Source organism: Hevea brasiliensis, chromosome 7 (assembly GCF_030052815.1).
Source record: "Hevea brasiliensis isolate MT/VB/25A 57/8 chromosome 7, ASM3005281v1, whole genome shotgun sequence".
Classification (NCBI taxonomy): Eukaryota; Viridiplantae; Streptophyta; class Magnoliopsida; order Malpighiales; family Euphorbiaceae; genus Hevea; species Hevea brasiliensis.
Genome location: NC_079499.1, coordinates 75,482,956 through 75,500,869, shown reverse-complemented (window position 1 = coordinate 75,500,869; position 17,914 = coordinate 75,482,956).

Genomic DNA, 17,914 nt, shown 5'->3' with positions numbered 1-17,914 from the left:
TGAGTTGGAATTTTGTAACAGAGAGATTCTAGTGCATGGTAACATATGATTATAGGTTCATTTAAGGTAAACCTTATTACTAATTGGGTGGCTATGGCATGCTATGCTAGGTGTTAACCATGGTCTATGAGGTTCATAAACTGATTTAGAGAAATCATTTATGGTAAGAAAGAGTTCTGATGATATTAAGAGTTGATATCATGTCTCATTGCCAATTAGTGATGAGCCTAGTAAGTCACACACATACACAAGTTATCACCTAATTAAATATGATTTAATTAATTAATTAAAGAGTTTAAATTGATTAATTAAATAGGTTTGGTTTGCAATTAGATTGCAAAGTCCCTAGCATAACTTCAAACCAAATCTAGATTATTGGATGTATAAGTTAAATTTATATTTAAAGTGTTTAAATATGAATTTAATTAATGAGAAATTAATTAATAGAGATTAATTAATTAATTTATATTTGATATAAATTATTTAGAAGAAGAAAATAATTATTTTGGGTTAAGAACTCAAAATTAAGACACAGGGGCATTTTGGTCATTTTAGCAGTGTGACATGTGGCACCATGAGATGGTGACACATGGCATAACACATAAGCTTGCCAAATGTTTTTTTAATCATGTAAGATGATTAAAATCAAGATTAAATATAGGTTTGACACTTGGCACAATGTGATTGGGTCACTTAAACCTAGAGCTAATCAAAGGGTGACATGTGGCAAGGGTTTAATGTGTTAACCTAGCTATTTAAGTGTTGTTATGAGAAAATAAAACACAACCAGCAGCCACACTCCTTTGTCACGCCACTTTGAGGGTTTTTATCTCTTCTTCTTCATCTCTTATCAATTCAAAGAGATTAGCCATCAATCTCTTGAATTAAGAACACTAGGAATTGTTTCTAGTGTCCTGTTTACATCTCTAATCTCTTAAAAGGCAGAACTTGAATTTCTAATTAATAGAAAAGGCTTTAGAAGCTGTTCAAGGGCTGCCATAGGTGTTCTTGGTGTGGACAAGCTAGAGGGACAACATCTGGTGTCCTGAAGACGAATCTCAAAGGCGCAGACACGCTGCAGTGCATCAAGAGGTTAGTGTAATCGTTCTTGATTTAATCTAGGGTTCTAAAATTAATCTGATTAATTTTAAAATCTTAAATGGCAAATACAGATCCAAAAACATATTAAAAGAGTTTTAATATGTTTTTTATCATTGAAATCAAATAGATAAAAATAAATCTTGCATGATGCATGTGACCCTAGGTGAAAATTTTGAATTCAATGGTATAAACTTGTGTTTTTCACGCTTCCATTCCTTCAATTGGTATCAGAGCCACTATATTTGCCATTTAGATTGTTGATTATATGATTTAATTGTGTGTTTGATCATGAGATCAAATGTTCATTGGTGGTTGCAAAGCAAGTTAGCGGCATACTTGAAAAAACACCATCAATGGTGCGCATGGTTTGGCTTCCATGGGTGGTTTAAGGTTTGGCTTTTAATTCTGCAATTGTTGTATGATCTAAGGCCTATTCTTTGACTAATTAAAGTGTTTAATTAGTAGTTTTTATCACACAATTAAATTATGATTCAAATCAGAATTTTAAAAATTGTTTGAATGTGATTCAAATCTGAATTTTAAAAGTTGTTTGAATGTGATTCAAATCTGAATTTTTAAAGTTGTTTGAATCATATTTAAATCTGATTTTTTAAAATTGATTGAATAAAATTCAGATCTGATTTTTTAAAAAAATGTTTGAATGTGATTCAAATCTGATTTTTTAAAAAATGTTTGAATGTGATTCAAATCTGAATTTTTGAAATTATTTGAATGTGATTCAAATCTGAATTTTTAAATTTGTTTGAATGAGATTCAAATCTGAATTTTTAAATTTATTTGAATCATATTCAAATCTGGATTTTTAAGTTGAATATGAGATATTCAATTTAATTTAAGTATGTATGTTTTATTTAATTGTTAAATAGTGATATGCATGATGGATGATCATGGACTATAAAATACCAATGTGATTGGATTTATTTCTTTTATATTTCTTTGGGATTGTAAATTAATTAATTTATTTTAATTTATTTTGGGCATGTATTATTAAGTTTGTAATAATTTTTGGGTTGTAATTTCATTTATTTGAGTTCTTGTAAATTCGCCTTGGTATGCCAAGGATTACTATGTAATATTGGATTGCAAGAAGTTCAAGGAGGTCAAGAGCATTGGTGGGACCAGTGGGAGGAATTCAAGATCAAGTGTTGATTATGTACTCCTTCAGCAACTCTTGTAAAATGAATAAATGAAATGCACCTAGGAATGCCCTGATTCAATTCTTGGTGGCTCAGAATTGAATCCCTTAGAAAGTCCATGATCATACCATATTTACTGCTTATCCATGAATGCATGAGATGTATGGGAATGTATGCAATTATCTGATATATGCATGCTAAATGGATAATGTGCAAAGTGAGACCTTAATAGTAAATAGAATGACCATAAAATCTTCCAAACAAATGATGAAGTTGGAAATGCTATAATTAAAGTAATTATAACATAGGCCCTCCATTGGGGCAATTATTTTAAGAAATTTTAAATAGTTGCATAAGATGCAATTTATTTAAGAGATTTTCTTAAGAATAATTGTTAATCATGAGATGTTGTAAATATGTAAATGGTTTAGTGGCCAATATTGGATGCACCTGAGGACATTAAAATTATTTGCATAATTACTGGCTCAATGGGATCAACTTAACTAATGCAAGATAAGTCAATAATTGATGTACCAGAGATTTTGAGCATTAGGGGCTAGGTAAAGGATTGAACCTCACATGAGATGTGATGGGCAAAGAGTTGCTCACTTATAGTTTATTGTAATTCCAATAATGGATGTACCTGAGGATGATCAATAGAATTATAAGAATTCAATTACCCACTAGAAATCCATCAAACTAGGATTTCCGTTTTCTACTTTGGAAGTGTAGGATTCGCTAAGTTAGTGGGAGGACCAATTTGATTAAAAGACCATAATCTTTTTGGTTAATTACATGATACATTTACTAATTGATCTGTTTATTTTCTGCAGTTAATTTTCTGATAAAAATGAGCACAAAACAACCACCACCATCCAATATCCTTGCAAGCATACTTGATCACAATAGGTTGACAGGACCTAATCTATCTGACTGGCTAAGAAATTTGAAACTTGTCCTGAACCTTGAACATATAGGATATGTTCTAGATTCAAATGTTCCTGGTCCCTTACCTCTAGAGGCCACACAAGAGGAACATGAAACTTTGGACAAGAGGAACATGAAACTTTGGACAAGTGGAAGGAGCATGATATGAGAGCTAAGTGTTACATGCTTGCTTCCATGAGTAATGAGTTACAGAAGCAACATGAGAACATGCAGAGTGCGAGTGAGATCCTCCTTCACCTACAAGAGTTGTATGGTGAGCACAGCAGGAATGCTAGGTATGAGATATCTTGACAGTTATTCCGTATGAGGATGTCTGAGGGACAGAATGTTGGGGATCATGTCACAAGATGATTCGGCTGATTGAGCAGTTGGAACATCTTGACTTCAATATGGATTTCCAACTACAGACGGATTTGATCCTTCAGTCCCTTCCTGAGTCTTTTGGAAATTTTGTGACAAATTTCCATATGACTAAACAGGAATGCACCTTAGCTGGTTTACTCAACATGTTGGTTATTGCCCAAAAGAATATGCCAGGCAATAAAGGAAAAGAGGTAGCTTTGGTTGCATCTTCTTCTACTGGAAAGTCCAACAAGAAGAAGGGCAATAAGAAAAAGAAACCTCAGATTCCTGGTCCTTCCAAGAAAATAGCTAAACAGAAAAGGAAGACTAATGCTGATGGAGGCAAAGGAAAGTGTTTCCACTGCCAAAAGGATGGGCACTGGAAAAGGAACTGCCCAGAGTATCTTGCTTCTCTGAAGGACAAGAAGGATACACCTTTGGAAGGTATGTCCATATCTTGTTATTTAGATTCTGATGATACTCATAGTTCATCTACTTGGGTTTTAGATATCAGTGCCAGTTCTCACATTTCTAATGATATGCAGGAACTAGCAAATAGTAGCAGCTTGCGTTCTCAAGATGTTAGAGTTCGGATTGGCAATGGCTCAACTGTTGAAGCTTTAGCCATAGAATCTAAATCTTTTTACATGTTTGGACATGTTTTGTGTTTGGATAATATTTTATATGTACCTGATGCTTTTAAGAACATCATTTCTATATCTAGTTTGACTAGAAATGGCTATGAATTTCAACATCGATGATTTTTGCAATATTTATTTTGGAAATAAATATGTTGGTTCGGGTTATATGAATGATGGTCTTTATTATTTGGATAATAATGACAAACACAAATTGAATGCAAGTGATCTAAAAGAATGCAATGCCATGGTGAAAACCAACTCAAGTTCAAAATATATTTGGCACTTAAGGTTATGTCATGTTACGTAAGATAGGATTGCAAACCGGAGAAAATGGGGATTCTATCCTCATTGGGCTCTGAGCCTACTCCAACTTGTGAATCTTGCCTTGGGAAAAATGACTAGATCACCTTTTGTTGGACAGGCTAAGAGTGAAAATATTTTAGAGCTAATACATAGTGATGTATGTGGTCCATTTAAAGAAATGGCTAGAGGGGGTTTTCATTATTTTATTACCTTTCTTGATGATAAATCAAGGTTTGGGTATTTGTATTTGATGAAATACAAACATGAATCTTTGAAAAGTTCAAAGAATTTAAATCAAGTAGAAAATCAAACAGAAAGAATATTAAAGCTCTTCGATCAGATCGTGGAGGTGAATATTTGAGTACTGAATTTGATGAATACTTGAGAGAGCATGGCATTGTTTCTCAGCTGACTCCTCCAGGAACGCCACAGCTGAATGGTGTATCTGAAAGGAGAAATCGTCCCTATTGGATATGGTACGTAGTATGATGAGCTATCTTGATATGCCAATCTTCTTTGGGGTTTGCATTAGAATCACTTTGTATATTCGAATAGGATTCCATCAAAATCGCTTTCTTCCACACCTTATGAGATATGGCATGGAAGAAAACCAAGTCTTAAGCATGTTAAGATTTGGGGTTGTCCAAATTATATCAAAAGTCAACACTGATAAATTGGAGACCAGATCAGAAAAAGGTCGATTTGTTGGTATCCAAAAGATAGTTTTGGATATTATTTTTATTTGCCTACTTCACAAAAGGTTGTGATAAGTAGAGATGGCATATTTCTTGAACAACAGTTTGTTCAAGAAGGAGGCAAAGGAAGGCAAATAGAGTTAGAATTGGAGAATTCTGACCAACCAATGCATCGATGGATATAGATCCATCTAGTCAACCAATACCCGTTGATGAAACATCTACACTGTTCCTCGTAGAACAACGTGGTATCTCACCCACCAGTGAGATATGGTTTTCTTCATGAAGAAGAACAAGAGTTGTCTACTCATGAAGAAGTAGATCATGGAGATGATCCACTTACCTATGAAGAAGCTATATCAGATATAGACTCTTCAAAATGGATTGATGCTATGAAATCCGAGATTGATTCCATGTATAAGAATCAAGTTTGGGATCTTGTTGACCCACCTGAAGGTATTATACCTATAGGGAACAAATGGGTTTTCAAGAAGAAAATTGGTTCTGATGGAAAGGTAGAGACCTATAAGGCAAGGCTAGTAGCGAAAGGGTTTCGCCAAAGGCAAGGAATCGACTATGAGGAGACTTTCTCGCCAGTTGCCATGCTTAAATCAATTAGAATTTTATTAGCAATAGCTGCGTACTATGATTATGAGATTTGGCAGATGGATGTCAAAACAGCTTTTCTCAATGGATACATTGAAGAAAACATTTTCATGGAACAACCTAAGGGATTTGAATCCCAAAATGGTTCCAAGGTATGCAAGCTAAAGCGATCCATTTATGGGTTGAAACAAGCTTCGAGGAGTTGGAACATTCGTTTTGATGAAGCCATTAAATCCTTTGGTTTTATAAAAAATGAGGATGAGCCATGTGTATATAAGAAGGTTAGTGACAGTGCTATCACTTTCCTTGTCTTATATGTGGATGACACACTGTTGATGGGTAATGACACAGGTATGTTGACGACTATAAAGGTATGGTTGTCAAATACATTCTCCATGAAAGACCTAGGGGAGGCAACCTATATTCTTGGGATTCGCATCTATAGAGATAGAGCGAAAAGAATAATTAGTTTATCCCAAAGTCTATACTTTGAAAAGGTGTTAAAGAGGTTTAACATGCTTGATTCCAAGAGAGGATTGTTACCGGTGAGACATGGTATCCATCTTTCTAAAGAGATGTCTCCAAAGACACCTGAAGAAAGAGATAAGATGGCCAGGAATCCATATGCTTCGGCTATTGGAAGTTTAATGTATGCAATGTTGTGTACTAGGCCAGATATCGCATATGCTGTTAGTTTCACTAGCAGGTATCAATCCAATCCAGGTTTGGAACACTGGATAGCTGTCAAGAATATCCTTAAGTACTTGAGAAGAACTAAGGATTTATTCTTGATTTATGGAGGTGGAGACTTGCAATTGGATGGTTATGCTGATTCTGATTTCTAATCAGATATCGATGATAGAAAGTCTACCTCTGGATATGTGTTCATTTGTAATGGAGATGCAGTCAGTTGGAAGAGTTCCAAACAGAGCACGACTGCAGATTCCACTACAGAAGCTGAGTATATTGCTGCATCAGATGCTGCAAAGGAAGCTGTTTGGATAAAGAAGTTCGTGATAGAACTTACAGCAGTTCCTTTCATTGAGTCAGCAGTTCCACTACACTGTGACAATAATGGAGCAGTCATACAGGCTAAGGAACCAAGGTCTCACCAGAAATCCAAACACATAGAAAGGCGCTACCACATTATCAGAGAAATAATTGGGCGAGGCGATGTAGCCATGCAGAAAATAGCATCAGCTGAAAATCCAGTTGATCCATTCACTAAGCCTATGTCATAGACTCAGTTAGACTGACATCTTGAGAAGATAGGTCTAAGATATTGTAATGAATGGCTCTAGTGCTAGTGGGAGATTGTTAGTAGTATGCCCTAGAGCATATCATTTAGTATGTATCTTGTACATATTTTTATTAATAAAAGGCATTTCCACTTTTCCGTTTACATAATATATTTATGTGTAATAGAAAAGGTCCAGTGATATTTTGTTAGAAATATTATTCTTAAGTTGTAAAGAATATGAGTGACAATATTTCTAGCACGAAGTATCATAAATAGGTTCACAATCGAGGATACTTCATAATAAGGACATGACTTATCCAGAAAGATTGTATTCATGTTTGCTCCCAAGTTATTTATATGAGATATAAATAAGATGGAATGGTGAGTCTCATGCCATATAACAAACATGATAGGCACTTATAAATGATAAGTAGGCCGAACCAGTGACACTTATGACAAGCACATGGAGTTTATTCTTGTCAATGTTTTGTCATAAATCATATCAGTGCATATAATCTTTTGACCTGAGATAGCACAGTTATCTTGTATATAGGTAGTTTGAGTTTGATACTGCTTTCATACTTGTACTGTGTATGGGTATATGGGCATGTGTTGGCTCCTACTAGTTATATATGGAGGTTGGTGTTGATCAAGATGGAATCTGTTCCTCTAAGTAAATAGAGATAAAATCCTATGTTCATTTAAATTGTTCTTGATGTTTCAAGTTCCTGGCCAGGAAAGATATATTTATTCAGAAAAGTGTTTCTGATGAGAAAATCATTTTAATCAAGAACTGGAATTAAAAGAGAACATAATATTCATAGCAAATGGAGTTTGACATAAACCATGACTCTAGCTTGAGTTGGGATTTTGTAATAGAGAGATTCTAGTGCATGGTAACATATGATTATAGGTTCATTTAAGGTAAACCTTATTACTAATTGGGTGGCTATGGCATGCTATGCTAGGTGTTAACCATGGTCTATGAGGTTCATAAAATGATTTAGAGAAATCATTTATGGTAAGAAAGAGTTCTGATGATATTAAGAGTTGATATCATGTCTCATTGCCAATTAGTGATGAGCCTAGTAAGTCACACACATACACAAGTTATCACCTAATTAAATATGATTTAATTAATTAATTAAAGAGTTTAAATTGATTAATTAAATAGGTTTGGTTTGCAATTAGATTGCAAAGTCCTTAGCATGACTTCAAACCAAATCTAGATTATTGGATGTATAATATAAGTTAAATTTATATTTAAAGTGTTTAAATATAAATTTAATTAATGAGAAATTAATTAATAGAGATTAATTAATTAATTTATATTTGATATAAATTATTTAGAAGAAGAAAATAATTATTTTGGGTTAAGAACTCAAAATTAAGACACAGGGGCATTTTGGTCATTTTAGCAGTGTGACACGTGGCACCATGAGATGGTGACACATGGCATAACACATAAGCTTGCCAAATGTTTTTTTAATCATGTAAGATGATTAAAATCAAGATTAAATATAGGTTTGACACTTGGCACAATGTGATTGGGTCACTTAAACCTAGAGCTAATCAAAGGGTGTCATGTTGCAATGGTTTAATGTGTTAACCTAGCTATTTAAGTGTTGTTATGAGAAAATAAAATACAACCAGCAGCCACACTCCTTTGTCACGCCACTTTGAGGGTTTTTATCTCTTCTTCTTCATCTCTTATCAATTCAAAGAGATTATCCATCAATCTCTTGAATTAAGAACACTAGGAATTGTTTCTAGTGTCCTGTTTACATCTCTAATCTCTTAAAAGGCAGAACTTGAATTTCCAATTAATAGAAAAGGCTTTAGAAGCTGTTCAAGGGCTGCCATAGGTGTTCTTAGTGTGGACAAGCTAGAGGGACAACATCTGGTGTCCTGAAGACGAATCTCAAAGGCGCAGACACGCTGCAGTGCATCAAGAGGTTAGTGTAATCGTTCTTGATTTAATCTAGGGTTCTAAAATTAATCTGATTAATTTTAAAATCTTAAATGGCAAATACAGATCTAAAAACATATTAAAAGAGTTTTAATATGTTGTTTATCATTGAAATCAAATAGATAAAAATAAATCTTGCATGATGCATGTGACCCTAGGTGAAAATTTTTGAATCAATGGTATAAACTTGTGTTTTTCACGCTTCCGTTCCTTCACCGAGGTACTTGATACCCAGTGCCAGTTTACCCGTTTATCCAGTCCAGTCATCCAGTATAGGCTACTTGGGCAACCAAAAATGAAAATGGATAAATTTAATGAAATAATGAATATAACGACTACAAAATAAGTAAGTCTACAAATACTCAATGAAAATTTATTTGCAATGAGACATCAATACATTCACTGCATATTTACTTTCTGTTATTTATTTTTTATTTTATTATTGGCACCACTAAGCATTATTGCTTAGCGCGTTGCTTTTGCCACGCGTAGGTTCTGGAGATACTAACCGAGAGCCCAGTAGACCACAGACTGGGTGAGACCTCCTGCAGCTCTGCATAGTGTCCGTGTCACCTTAACATCTTCAGTGCATCGGTAGGACACTAGGTTTCATTTTGGTATTTTGTAACTAACTTTTATTTTCTCTTGTATAATTCAGACTAATGTAATGTATTTTGATGTTAATGTAAATAAATGGAAATTATGTTTATGAATGGAAAATTGAGTATTTATTTATTGCTTATGTATGAATACCATGAGAAATGAATGATTGAGAAATGGAAATGTTGTTGAAAAATATTGAGATTCTGATGATTATTGGAGTTTGAGAATGATTGCAAATGATTAGTGGAAGTGTTTTTCACAGGTTCCGAAGAACTGTTTTCTTCATTTTTAGCCGGTACTCTGCCGGATTTTCTATAAAATTTTTGGAACCTCAAATAAATTATAATTTCAATAAATGACTTAAATGAATTATATTTCACAAATTATATTCAAAACTATGATAAAAATAAATTAAGGAAGAAGAAAAATAGTTGAGATAAAATAGGGTGTTCCGGTACACTGTGTGGCATATCTTGCTCAGCTATACTATAGACGGATAAGGGGTGTCACATACATAGCACTCTTTACATTGGCCTGGGCTCAGGGAGACTCTTTATAATGTAATGACACTTTTTGAGATACTCATAAAGCCTTTCTTCTTATCTGGCAGGGTTGAATGTCTTCAGGGCATACTCAGATTCTGGCAAGAGTTCTTGTTTCCCTTGTGCTATTATTCTCTCCAGCTTATCAACATTTTCTCTTAGTTCTTGATAAAGAGTAGCTTGTCTTTCTTTTTCCTTTCTTTCCTTAGCACATTCTTTTAAAATGTCATTGATAAGCCGTGCTTGCTTATTTAGTTCAAGCTTCGTCTTTTTCCCCTCTTGTTTGTATTCTTCCATGAGTATCTCTTAGTATTCTACTTTCTCTTAGAGCCTACTATTCTGGACTTCTACCTCTCTCATTGTAGCTTGGAGAGAGCTCTTTTCCCTTTCCCATCGTGTTTCTTGCTCTTCAAACCTTATCTTTTCGGTCATTGCCTCTTCCCTGAGCCTTCTTACTTTTCTTTTGAGGATCTGCTGTTGGTCCTCTAACTATTTTATTCGTTCTTGTAATTGCGAATTTTCGGTATTCGCCTTTTGTAGAGAATCGGCCAAACGATTGCTAGCTTCTTCTGAAAGGATGTTTTGACGGGGGCCGCTGCTTTCGGGTTTGGTTGAATCAGCAGTTAGGTGTCCTTGATCCCTGCTGGCTCTCCATTTAAGATAATCGCCCATGGCACTCGGACCTTTAGATGACCTTTCCATCATAGCAATATTTTCCTAGGATTTGCGAGCTATTTTCAATTTTTCTTCATTATCGAGCTCATGATAGTAGTGACCCTGATGGTATTATTCAATACTGATTGCGGTCTGGGTTGAACCGAACTGCCTCATCACCAATGTTGGGATGTAACTTGTGTACCTGGTCACTCCGATTAGAGAAACTGAATGATTACCCCCTGTGCTGAACAAAATAGGTTGATCCGATGTCCACAATTTCATCCAACAGTAATCATGGCTGTTGAAGCTCAGAATCCGTTCTTGCCACTGCAGCTCGTCCTTTGGACTGATTACTAATTTGGTCATCTTCTCAATAAGAGGCTGGTCAAGATACCAAGTTAACCCCTTTGCCTCCACAGGACACATGTGACTGATGATCCAGAGGTGCAGCAATTGAGAACAACACTTAAGGGATCCCTTGCCTTGTTGTCTGCAGTAAGTAAGAGTCAATAAAGTCTCTGCAAGGATTGCCGGTATTGGGTTAATCTTCTGTTTTTCTACAGCCCAAAACATTTCCATTACACTGCAGGTTATAATTCCCGAAGGCCCAGGGAACAGGATCAAGCCATAGATCCCTAAAGCTAGTGTTAATAAAGCTTGCTCCCATTGTTTATCCTGGATGTATCGATCCAACCACTTCTTGAGGTAAGACCAATACCATCCATGCGTGTTTCATTTGACAGTTTCTCTCGCTTTTGCTTCTTCCGGGGGAATCCCCAACATATGTGTGAACCATTTCCAGGTCTGCCTATGCTCGAGGTGTAGGTACATTCGATTCTGCGCCACATAAGGAATTTCTAGCAGTGCCTGATATTCTTCCATAGTGGGGGTTGTATCGATGTCATTGAAGGAGAATACTCCATACTTGGGGTTCCAAACTGACAGCATGGCTTGAAACTTGGGCTTTGACTCGTATTGGGTCGTAATCCTCCCATATTTTTTCTCAAACTTTGCCTTGATGTGATCGGGAAGCGATATCTAACTACTAGATAGACCCTCGAGACCGGTCATTCTGATCTCAACCTTACTTATGTCTAATAGAGGCAGCGGGCTAGTATCTGCCTTGGTGACATCACTTTGCAGGGGCACTAAACTATGAGGCGGTTTGGACCACGGTTTAGCATTTTGTTCTTGTCTAGGAACTTCTTCCGCCGACTGACTCGAGGATGCCATGTTAAAAATGATGCTTATTCTTTTACAGACCCTAACTCAGTGATGCCTGTGGAGGAAACTTGTTAGTAGGATAAATTCAAGTAATTTTGAATTATACTGTTGGGGGGGTAACACCTACACATTTGTCAAAGTAGGAAAATGTGTAGATCCTCCTAACAGTATGACCCAAGATTACCCTAAAAAATAAGAACATAAGAAAACATAAAAAAAATAGGGTAAGAGCAAGTATGCCCCTTTTGTTCTAAAATAGGGAGAGTCCTGGTACCGGATAGGCGCTACCTAATTGGATAGTTCTATCTTATGAGGTAGTTTGCTACGGCTTCCAGCTATTGTGTTAGTTTAGCTCAAGGTTTAATTTTCTAAAAGCCACAGGTTCCCAGACTGCCCCTACTGCAAACAGTAGAGCCCCATTCTATCCCCATGATACTAACGGGAGAGTTTCACGGGTATCATAGTAAATAGAACGAGTTTTAATATGAGCAGAAGCCTTCACAAATACTAGCGGGGTAAAACCCACGGGTACAGCTGCATGACTCCCTCCTATTTTCTTAAAAGGGTAAGAAAGCCCGAGTATAGGGCTGGAGTGTGTGAGGACATTGTGTGAGTGTTCAGTGTATGAAGGGACACCTTTACCTCTTCCCAGTATGGGGGAGTTTTTCCTTTTTCCTTTTTTAGTCGAAGAGTGCTGTGGGGGATAAGACAATCAAGACAAGCAAAACGGTTAGCAAAAATAAGAATAGTTAACATATGGAATTTTGTAAACTAAGCCCACCTAACTATGGTTTGATTGTAAAATTAAATCTGCTTTTGGACCTCTGGACCAGGGTTAAGAAAAAAAATCATCCCCAGTAGAGTTGCCAAGCTGTCGCAAGGGGATTTGCGATCGCCTGGACGAACACTCACCGAAGTGGGAAAGAGTGAGGAGTCGCTACTTTAATTTTGAGGGAAATTAAAGAAAACCATTTGCACAAAAAAGGGTAAATTAAAAGAAACCACTTCGAAACAGAGATTCTAAGTTCAGGGTTCGTATACGGGCAAGGAAGGTGTAAGGCACCCCGCCTCATCCCTCTATTAGGGTAAACAGATTTAACAATATACTCTTTACAAATTAAAATCGGAAGTTAGGGGGGTTAGAATGATGGTGTTAATCCCTTTGTTAAAAGGGAATATTTGATTTTTCACTATTTCGGGTTACCCAGATACATAAGTACATGAGACAACCCTTAGTGAGTTAATGTTGCATAGCGGTATTGGTTTAGGAGATCACTTTACGTATTGTGTTATTTTAGTTTGAATTTGAGGTAACGCGGGTGAAAACCTCTCCCGATCTCTAAGAATAATCTACTTAAAGTTTGAATGGGGAATCTCGGATAAGAACTCTCCTTCGATCTTCGCATATTTATTAAAATTTTGATTGAGAATCGGATAAGAACTCTCCTCCGATCTCTTTTAATATTTATTAATATTTTTGATTGAGAATAGGATAAGAACTCTCCTTCGATCTCTTTTAATATTTATTAAAAATTTTGATTGAGAATTGGATAAGAACTCTCCTCCAATCTCTATTAAAAATTTTGATTGAGAATCGGATAAGAACTCTCCTCCGATCTCTTTTAATGTTTATTAAAAATTTTGATTGAGAATCGGATAAGAACTCTCCTCCGATCTCCTTTAATATTTATGAAAAATTTTGATTGAGAATTGGATAAGAACTCTCCTCCGATCTCTTTTAATATTTATTAAAAATTTTGATTCAGAATCGGATAAGAACTCTCCTCCGATCTCCTCAGCTTACTAGTCTAGGATCTGATCTTACTTCGATCCCCCACTATACCAAGTTATCTCCTGAGCTAGTCTAGTGGTTGACTTCATAATTTTCTTCTGATTTATTATCCAAACCTTTATTATTTTGAAGAAACTCTCGTGTAAAGATATAGCTACCAACATTTTATCAAACTACCTATATATTATTCGGGACCAGAACACCTACATTTAAAGGTAATAAAGGCTAAAAAAAAAAAAAGTAAATAACATGAACTGATGAACAAAAGGTAAACTTAAGAGAATAACCACCTTCGTGGGGTCTATAACATAATATAAACTTTACGATAATTACGAGCATAAAAACAAAGAAAATAAATATAAAAGAAAAAATGAGCACTTGGTAAAGCAACGGTCTAAATACTCACCTGTAGGGAGTTGAATCTATTGAACTAACTATGGAGTCACAAATATAGTAGAGCTGTGAGCTAATAGTCTGCGGACTAATGCTTTCCTTGAAATGAAGAGTACCAAGTTAAAATGCAGTCTAGCCGAAATGACAATAACCGGGTTTGAATGAGATTGAGCTTAGAAAATAAGAGTGGATATAAAGATGATGAAAACAGAACTGAAACTAAGAGAGGGTATCGTTGAGTAATAAACAAACTGAAAATAAAGAGTTTCAGTATCCAACACTCCTTCAAAGAAAATACTTTAGAAAACCGATTTCTGAAGTTTTTTCTATTTTGAAAGTTTAAAAATAGCAGAGTAGCAAAACTAAATCAATTTTCAGAGCCTTTCCACTATAATCACCACCCTTTTTTGTTCTTCTTCCTCCCTTTAACAGTTTTCATGCAGGTATTTATAGGGACCGGGGGCTCCCGATGAAGGGTTAGGATTTCCTTTGAGGGAGATGGAAGGTTTGGATTTTAAAGGACATGATCTGATGCCTGAAAATTGAAGAGTATCAAAATGGACGGTCAAAATCTTATTTAGAATATTTGTCCTTTCTCTTTTCTAATCCAATGGCTCAAAATCTTCTTATCAAGGGAGATCCGAGGGCTGGGAAAGAAAAGCGTCAGTTTTGTTGTCTTCTCTTTGATCCAAGGGCTCCGAGCTTATCCTTGCAAGTAAGTTCAATGATGGAGATCGAGATGTACAGGACTGTCATGACACGTTCTGGCAACCTGTCAGTAATGTGGGCGATTCTACAAATGAGGCGTGCAGTGGAGATTTGATATCGTCTGCAACGCTTTAACTACCTCGGCTCTGATTATGAGGACAGTTATTGGAAGTTGTCTTATTCTCTCTTTGCTTTCCGATCTCCCATCCCTTCCGATCTTTCTAATACGATCCTTTTCCAATCTCTCATGCCAGGCCCCTCTCCCGATCTCTCCCATTCCAGAATCTTCCCTTCTATCCAGACTGGTTCAATCAAAGCATTTATTCTTTCGGTTACCAAGGCATCCGATTCGTTTTTCGCTAGCAATAAATGCTTAGACCTTCTATATATATATATATATATATATATATATATATATATATATATATATATATATATATATATATATATATATATATATATACCTTCAACGGGACATCCTTTTCGCATTTCATTTTCTCCTCTTTCCGCTTCTCACTTTTCGTGTTCTAGCCGCTCTGGCAACAATCTCGGCCATGGTAGCTGCTTTTGATCTTTTTCTAACTGTTCACTTTGTTTAAGGACTGAAAATTTATGACCCTGGTGATCTAAAAATCACGATGGCTGTAACACCCTCCCGGTAGCAATTCCGCACAGTCTACTGTTCCGGTGACCAGTGTCGGTCCGAACAGCTAGACCTTCTGGAAAAAAAAAATATTTAAACTAAAGTCAGGAATCATAATTAACTCAAATATTAATAAGAAACACTGAGTAAAAATTTTAGAAATAAAATACAACCAAGTCAAACGAGCCGGTGCCCAAGCAATGGGTAACCAGAGGGAAGTTGCGGTTCTCGCAACGAGGAGCCCTAGACCCGGGGGAAAAATTATAAAATAATTTTTGAGACTCCAGAGAAGGGTCATTGAGGTCCCCATGGCATTAGAATGCCAAGAAAATATTTAGAAAAATTTTTCAATCGGTACAGACAATTTTGACCCGTTAAGCCAAACGGAGGGCATTTTGGTCATTTCGCCTTCAGAGGTGATTTTTGGCCGACTTGTCCAGTTAAGTAAATAATTATTATGACTCAAAATATGAATAAATATTGCTAAAAATTGAATTGAAAATGAGTAGAGAAAAGAAGAAAAGAAAATGAAGGAAAATGCTTAATTATGACATATGGTGAAGTCATTTAAAAGCCCCCCTCCAATCACCATTTGACAAACCAATAAAAAGAGATAAAAAAATGACTTAAAATGAGATAAAAAACAAAGGAAACCAGCAGTTTCCTTCTTCATACGGGCTGGAATAAGAGAGAAAGAGAGAGAAAAGGAAAAGAAAGAAAGAAAGAAAGGAAGAAGGAGAAGGAGAAGTAGCAGAAATAGGGGTTCAGCAGAGCAGCATATTTCTTTTCCGTCCAGGTGAGTTTGGCTCAACATCTAAGGCTGATTTTTGGATATGTGTAAGCTATGTATGTGTGGAAGTTATGGTAAAAATTTGGTGATTGTTCAACGGTTGGATTTGGAGAAACATATTGTTGAACACATGCTGTCTGTAGGTTGAATTCTGAATTTTAGCTACTGAAATTTGAGAAAAATAAATAGTTAGGATGCTCATAAAATTATGAAATTTGGTAAAAATGATATTTGGGATGGTGAGGCTGCTGTGTTAAAATTTGGTGAATTTTAGACTTGTGGTTTATGAGATATAAATTGTTTTGCATGAGCTGTCTGAGTAAGACTGATTTCTGCAAAAATTCAGATTGTGAAGGGTTGAATGAATGTTTTGATATCTCATGATATAGAGATGATTTGATGCTGAAATTTTTACTGATATTGTATAGGGATGTCTTTAATATATGGTATAAATTTGGGATTTATCTAACGGTTAGATCATTATATATAAATTTGAATGCACAAGCTGCCAGATTGGGTATTAATGGGTTGTGGATTTAAGATTTATGATGGGAGTTTAGTCCAATTTAAGGGGAAATGCTATTGAATTTTTATTGGATATTTAATTTAGGAAAGTGAAGTTATAATTGATTATGATTATTATGGTTCTAGGAGAAATCTTGAAGAATAACAAGCTCAAGGTTGGTTTCAAAAAGGTTAGTGCATATTAACTTCCTAATCTTGTTTACTTATTGAAATTTAGTTTGAATATGAATAAATAATTAAGAAATTGAATAAAATCATGTGTGAAATTGAGAAGCAAATTTTGCCCAGCACTTATAGGATGAGGAATTGATGAGTTTTATTGGGCTAAAACCTAAATACAAGCTTAGATAGTGACATATGAATGATTGATGACCTTAATTGGGATGTGTTGCATGATTCATGGATTGGAAGCTAGGGTTTTGAGAAGTGAAATTTGGATTTAGCTTATGAAATTGTGAAAGAACATTATAAGGGTCAATTAGTGACCATTTTAGGTATGTTGACCATGAATTGGACTGAAAAATAGTATAGCCAAGTGAATGTGTAGGCTGCCTTGTTAGTGCAGCAGAGTGACTCAAAATTCAGTCCACTTGGACTGCCATAACTTGGGCTGTGTAGGTCCAATTGATGTTTGGCCAACTGGACATGAAACTAGGCTTATAATGACACATTTTTACTGAAGAAACCATGCCCAAAAGACCAAAGCAAGAGGACCAAAACTTGGCCCCAATCCGGATCCCCTGCAACAGCACCTGCAGAAATGACCAAATGAACAGTAACTGTTCATTTGGCCATAACTCACTGTAGATTTGGTCAATTGACCTGAAATTTTTACAGCAACAAGTTAAGACATAGGAAAACAACTTTCATGACGAAACCTACCCCAAATTATGACCAGAACCTAACCCAAATGGCAGTCACGATCCTTTGTTCAAACTCGCAACTCTTCATATTTTCATTTGAGCAGTAATGTTTGGATGGCTATAACTCTCTCTAGAAAACTCTGATTTAGGCGATTCTTCAACCGATGAAAAC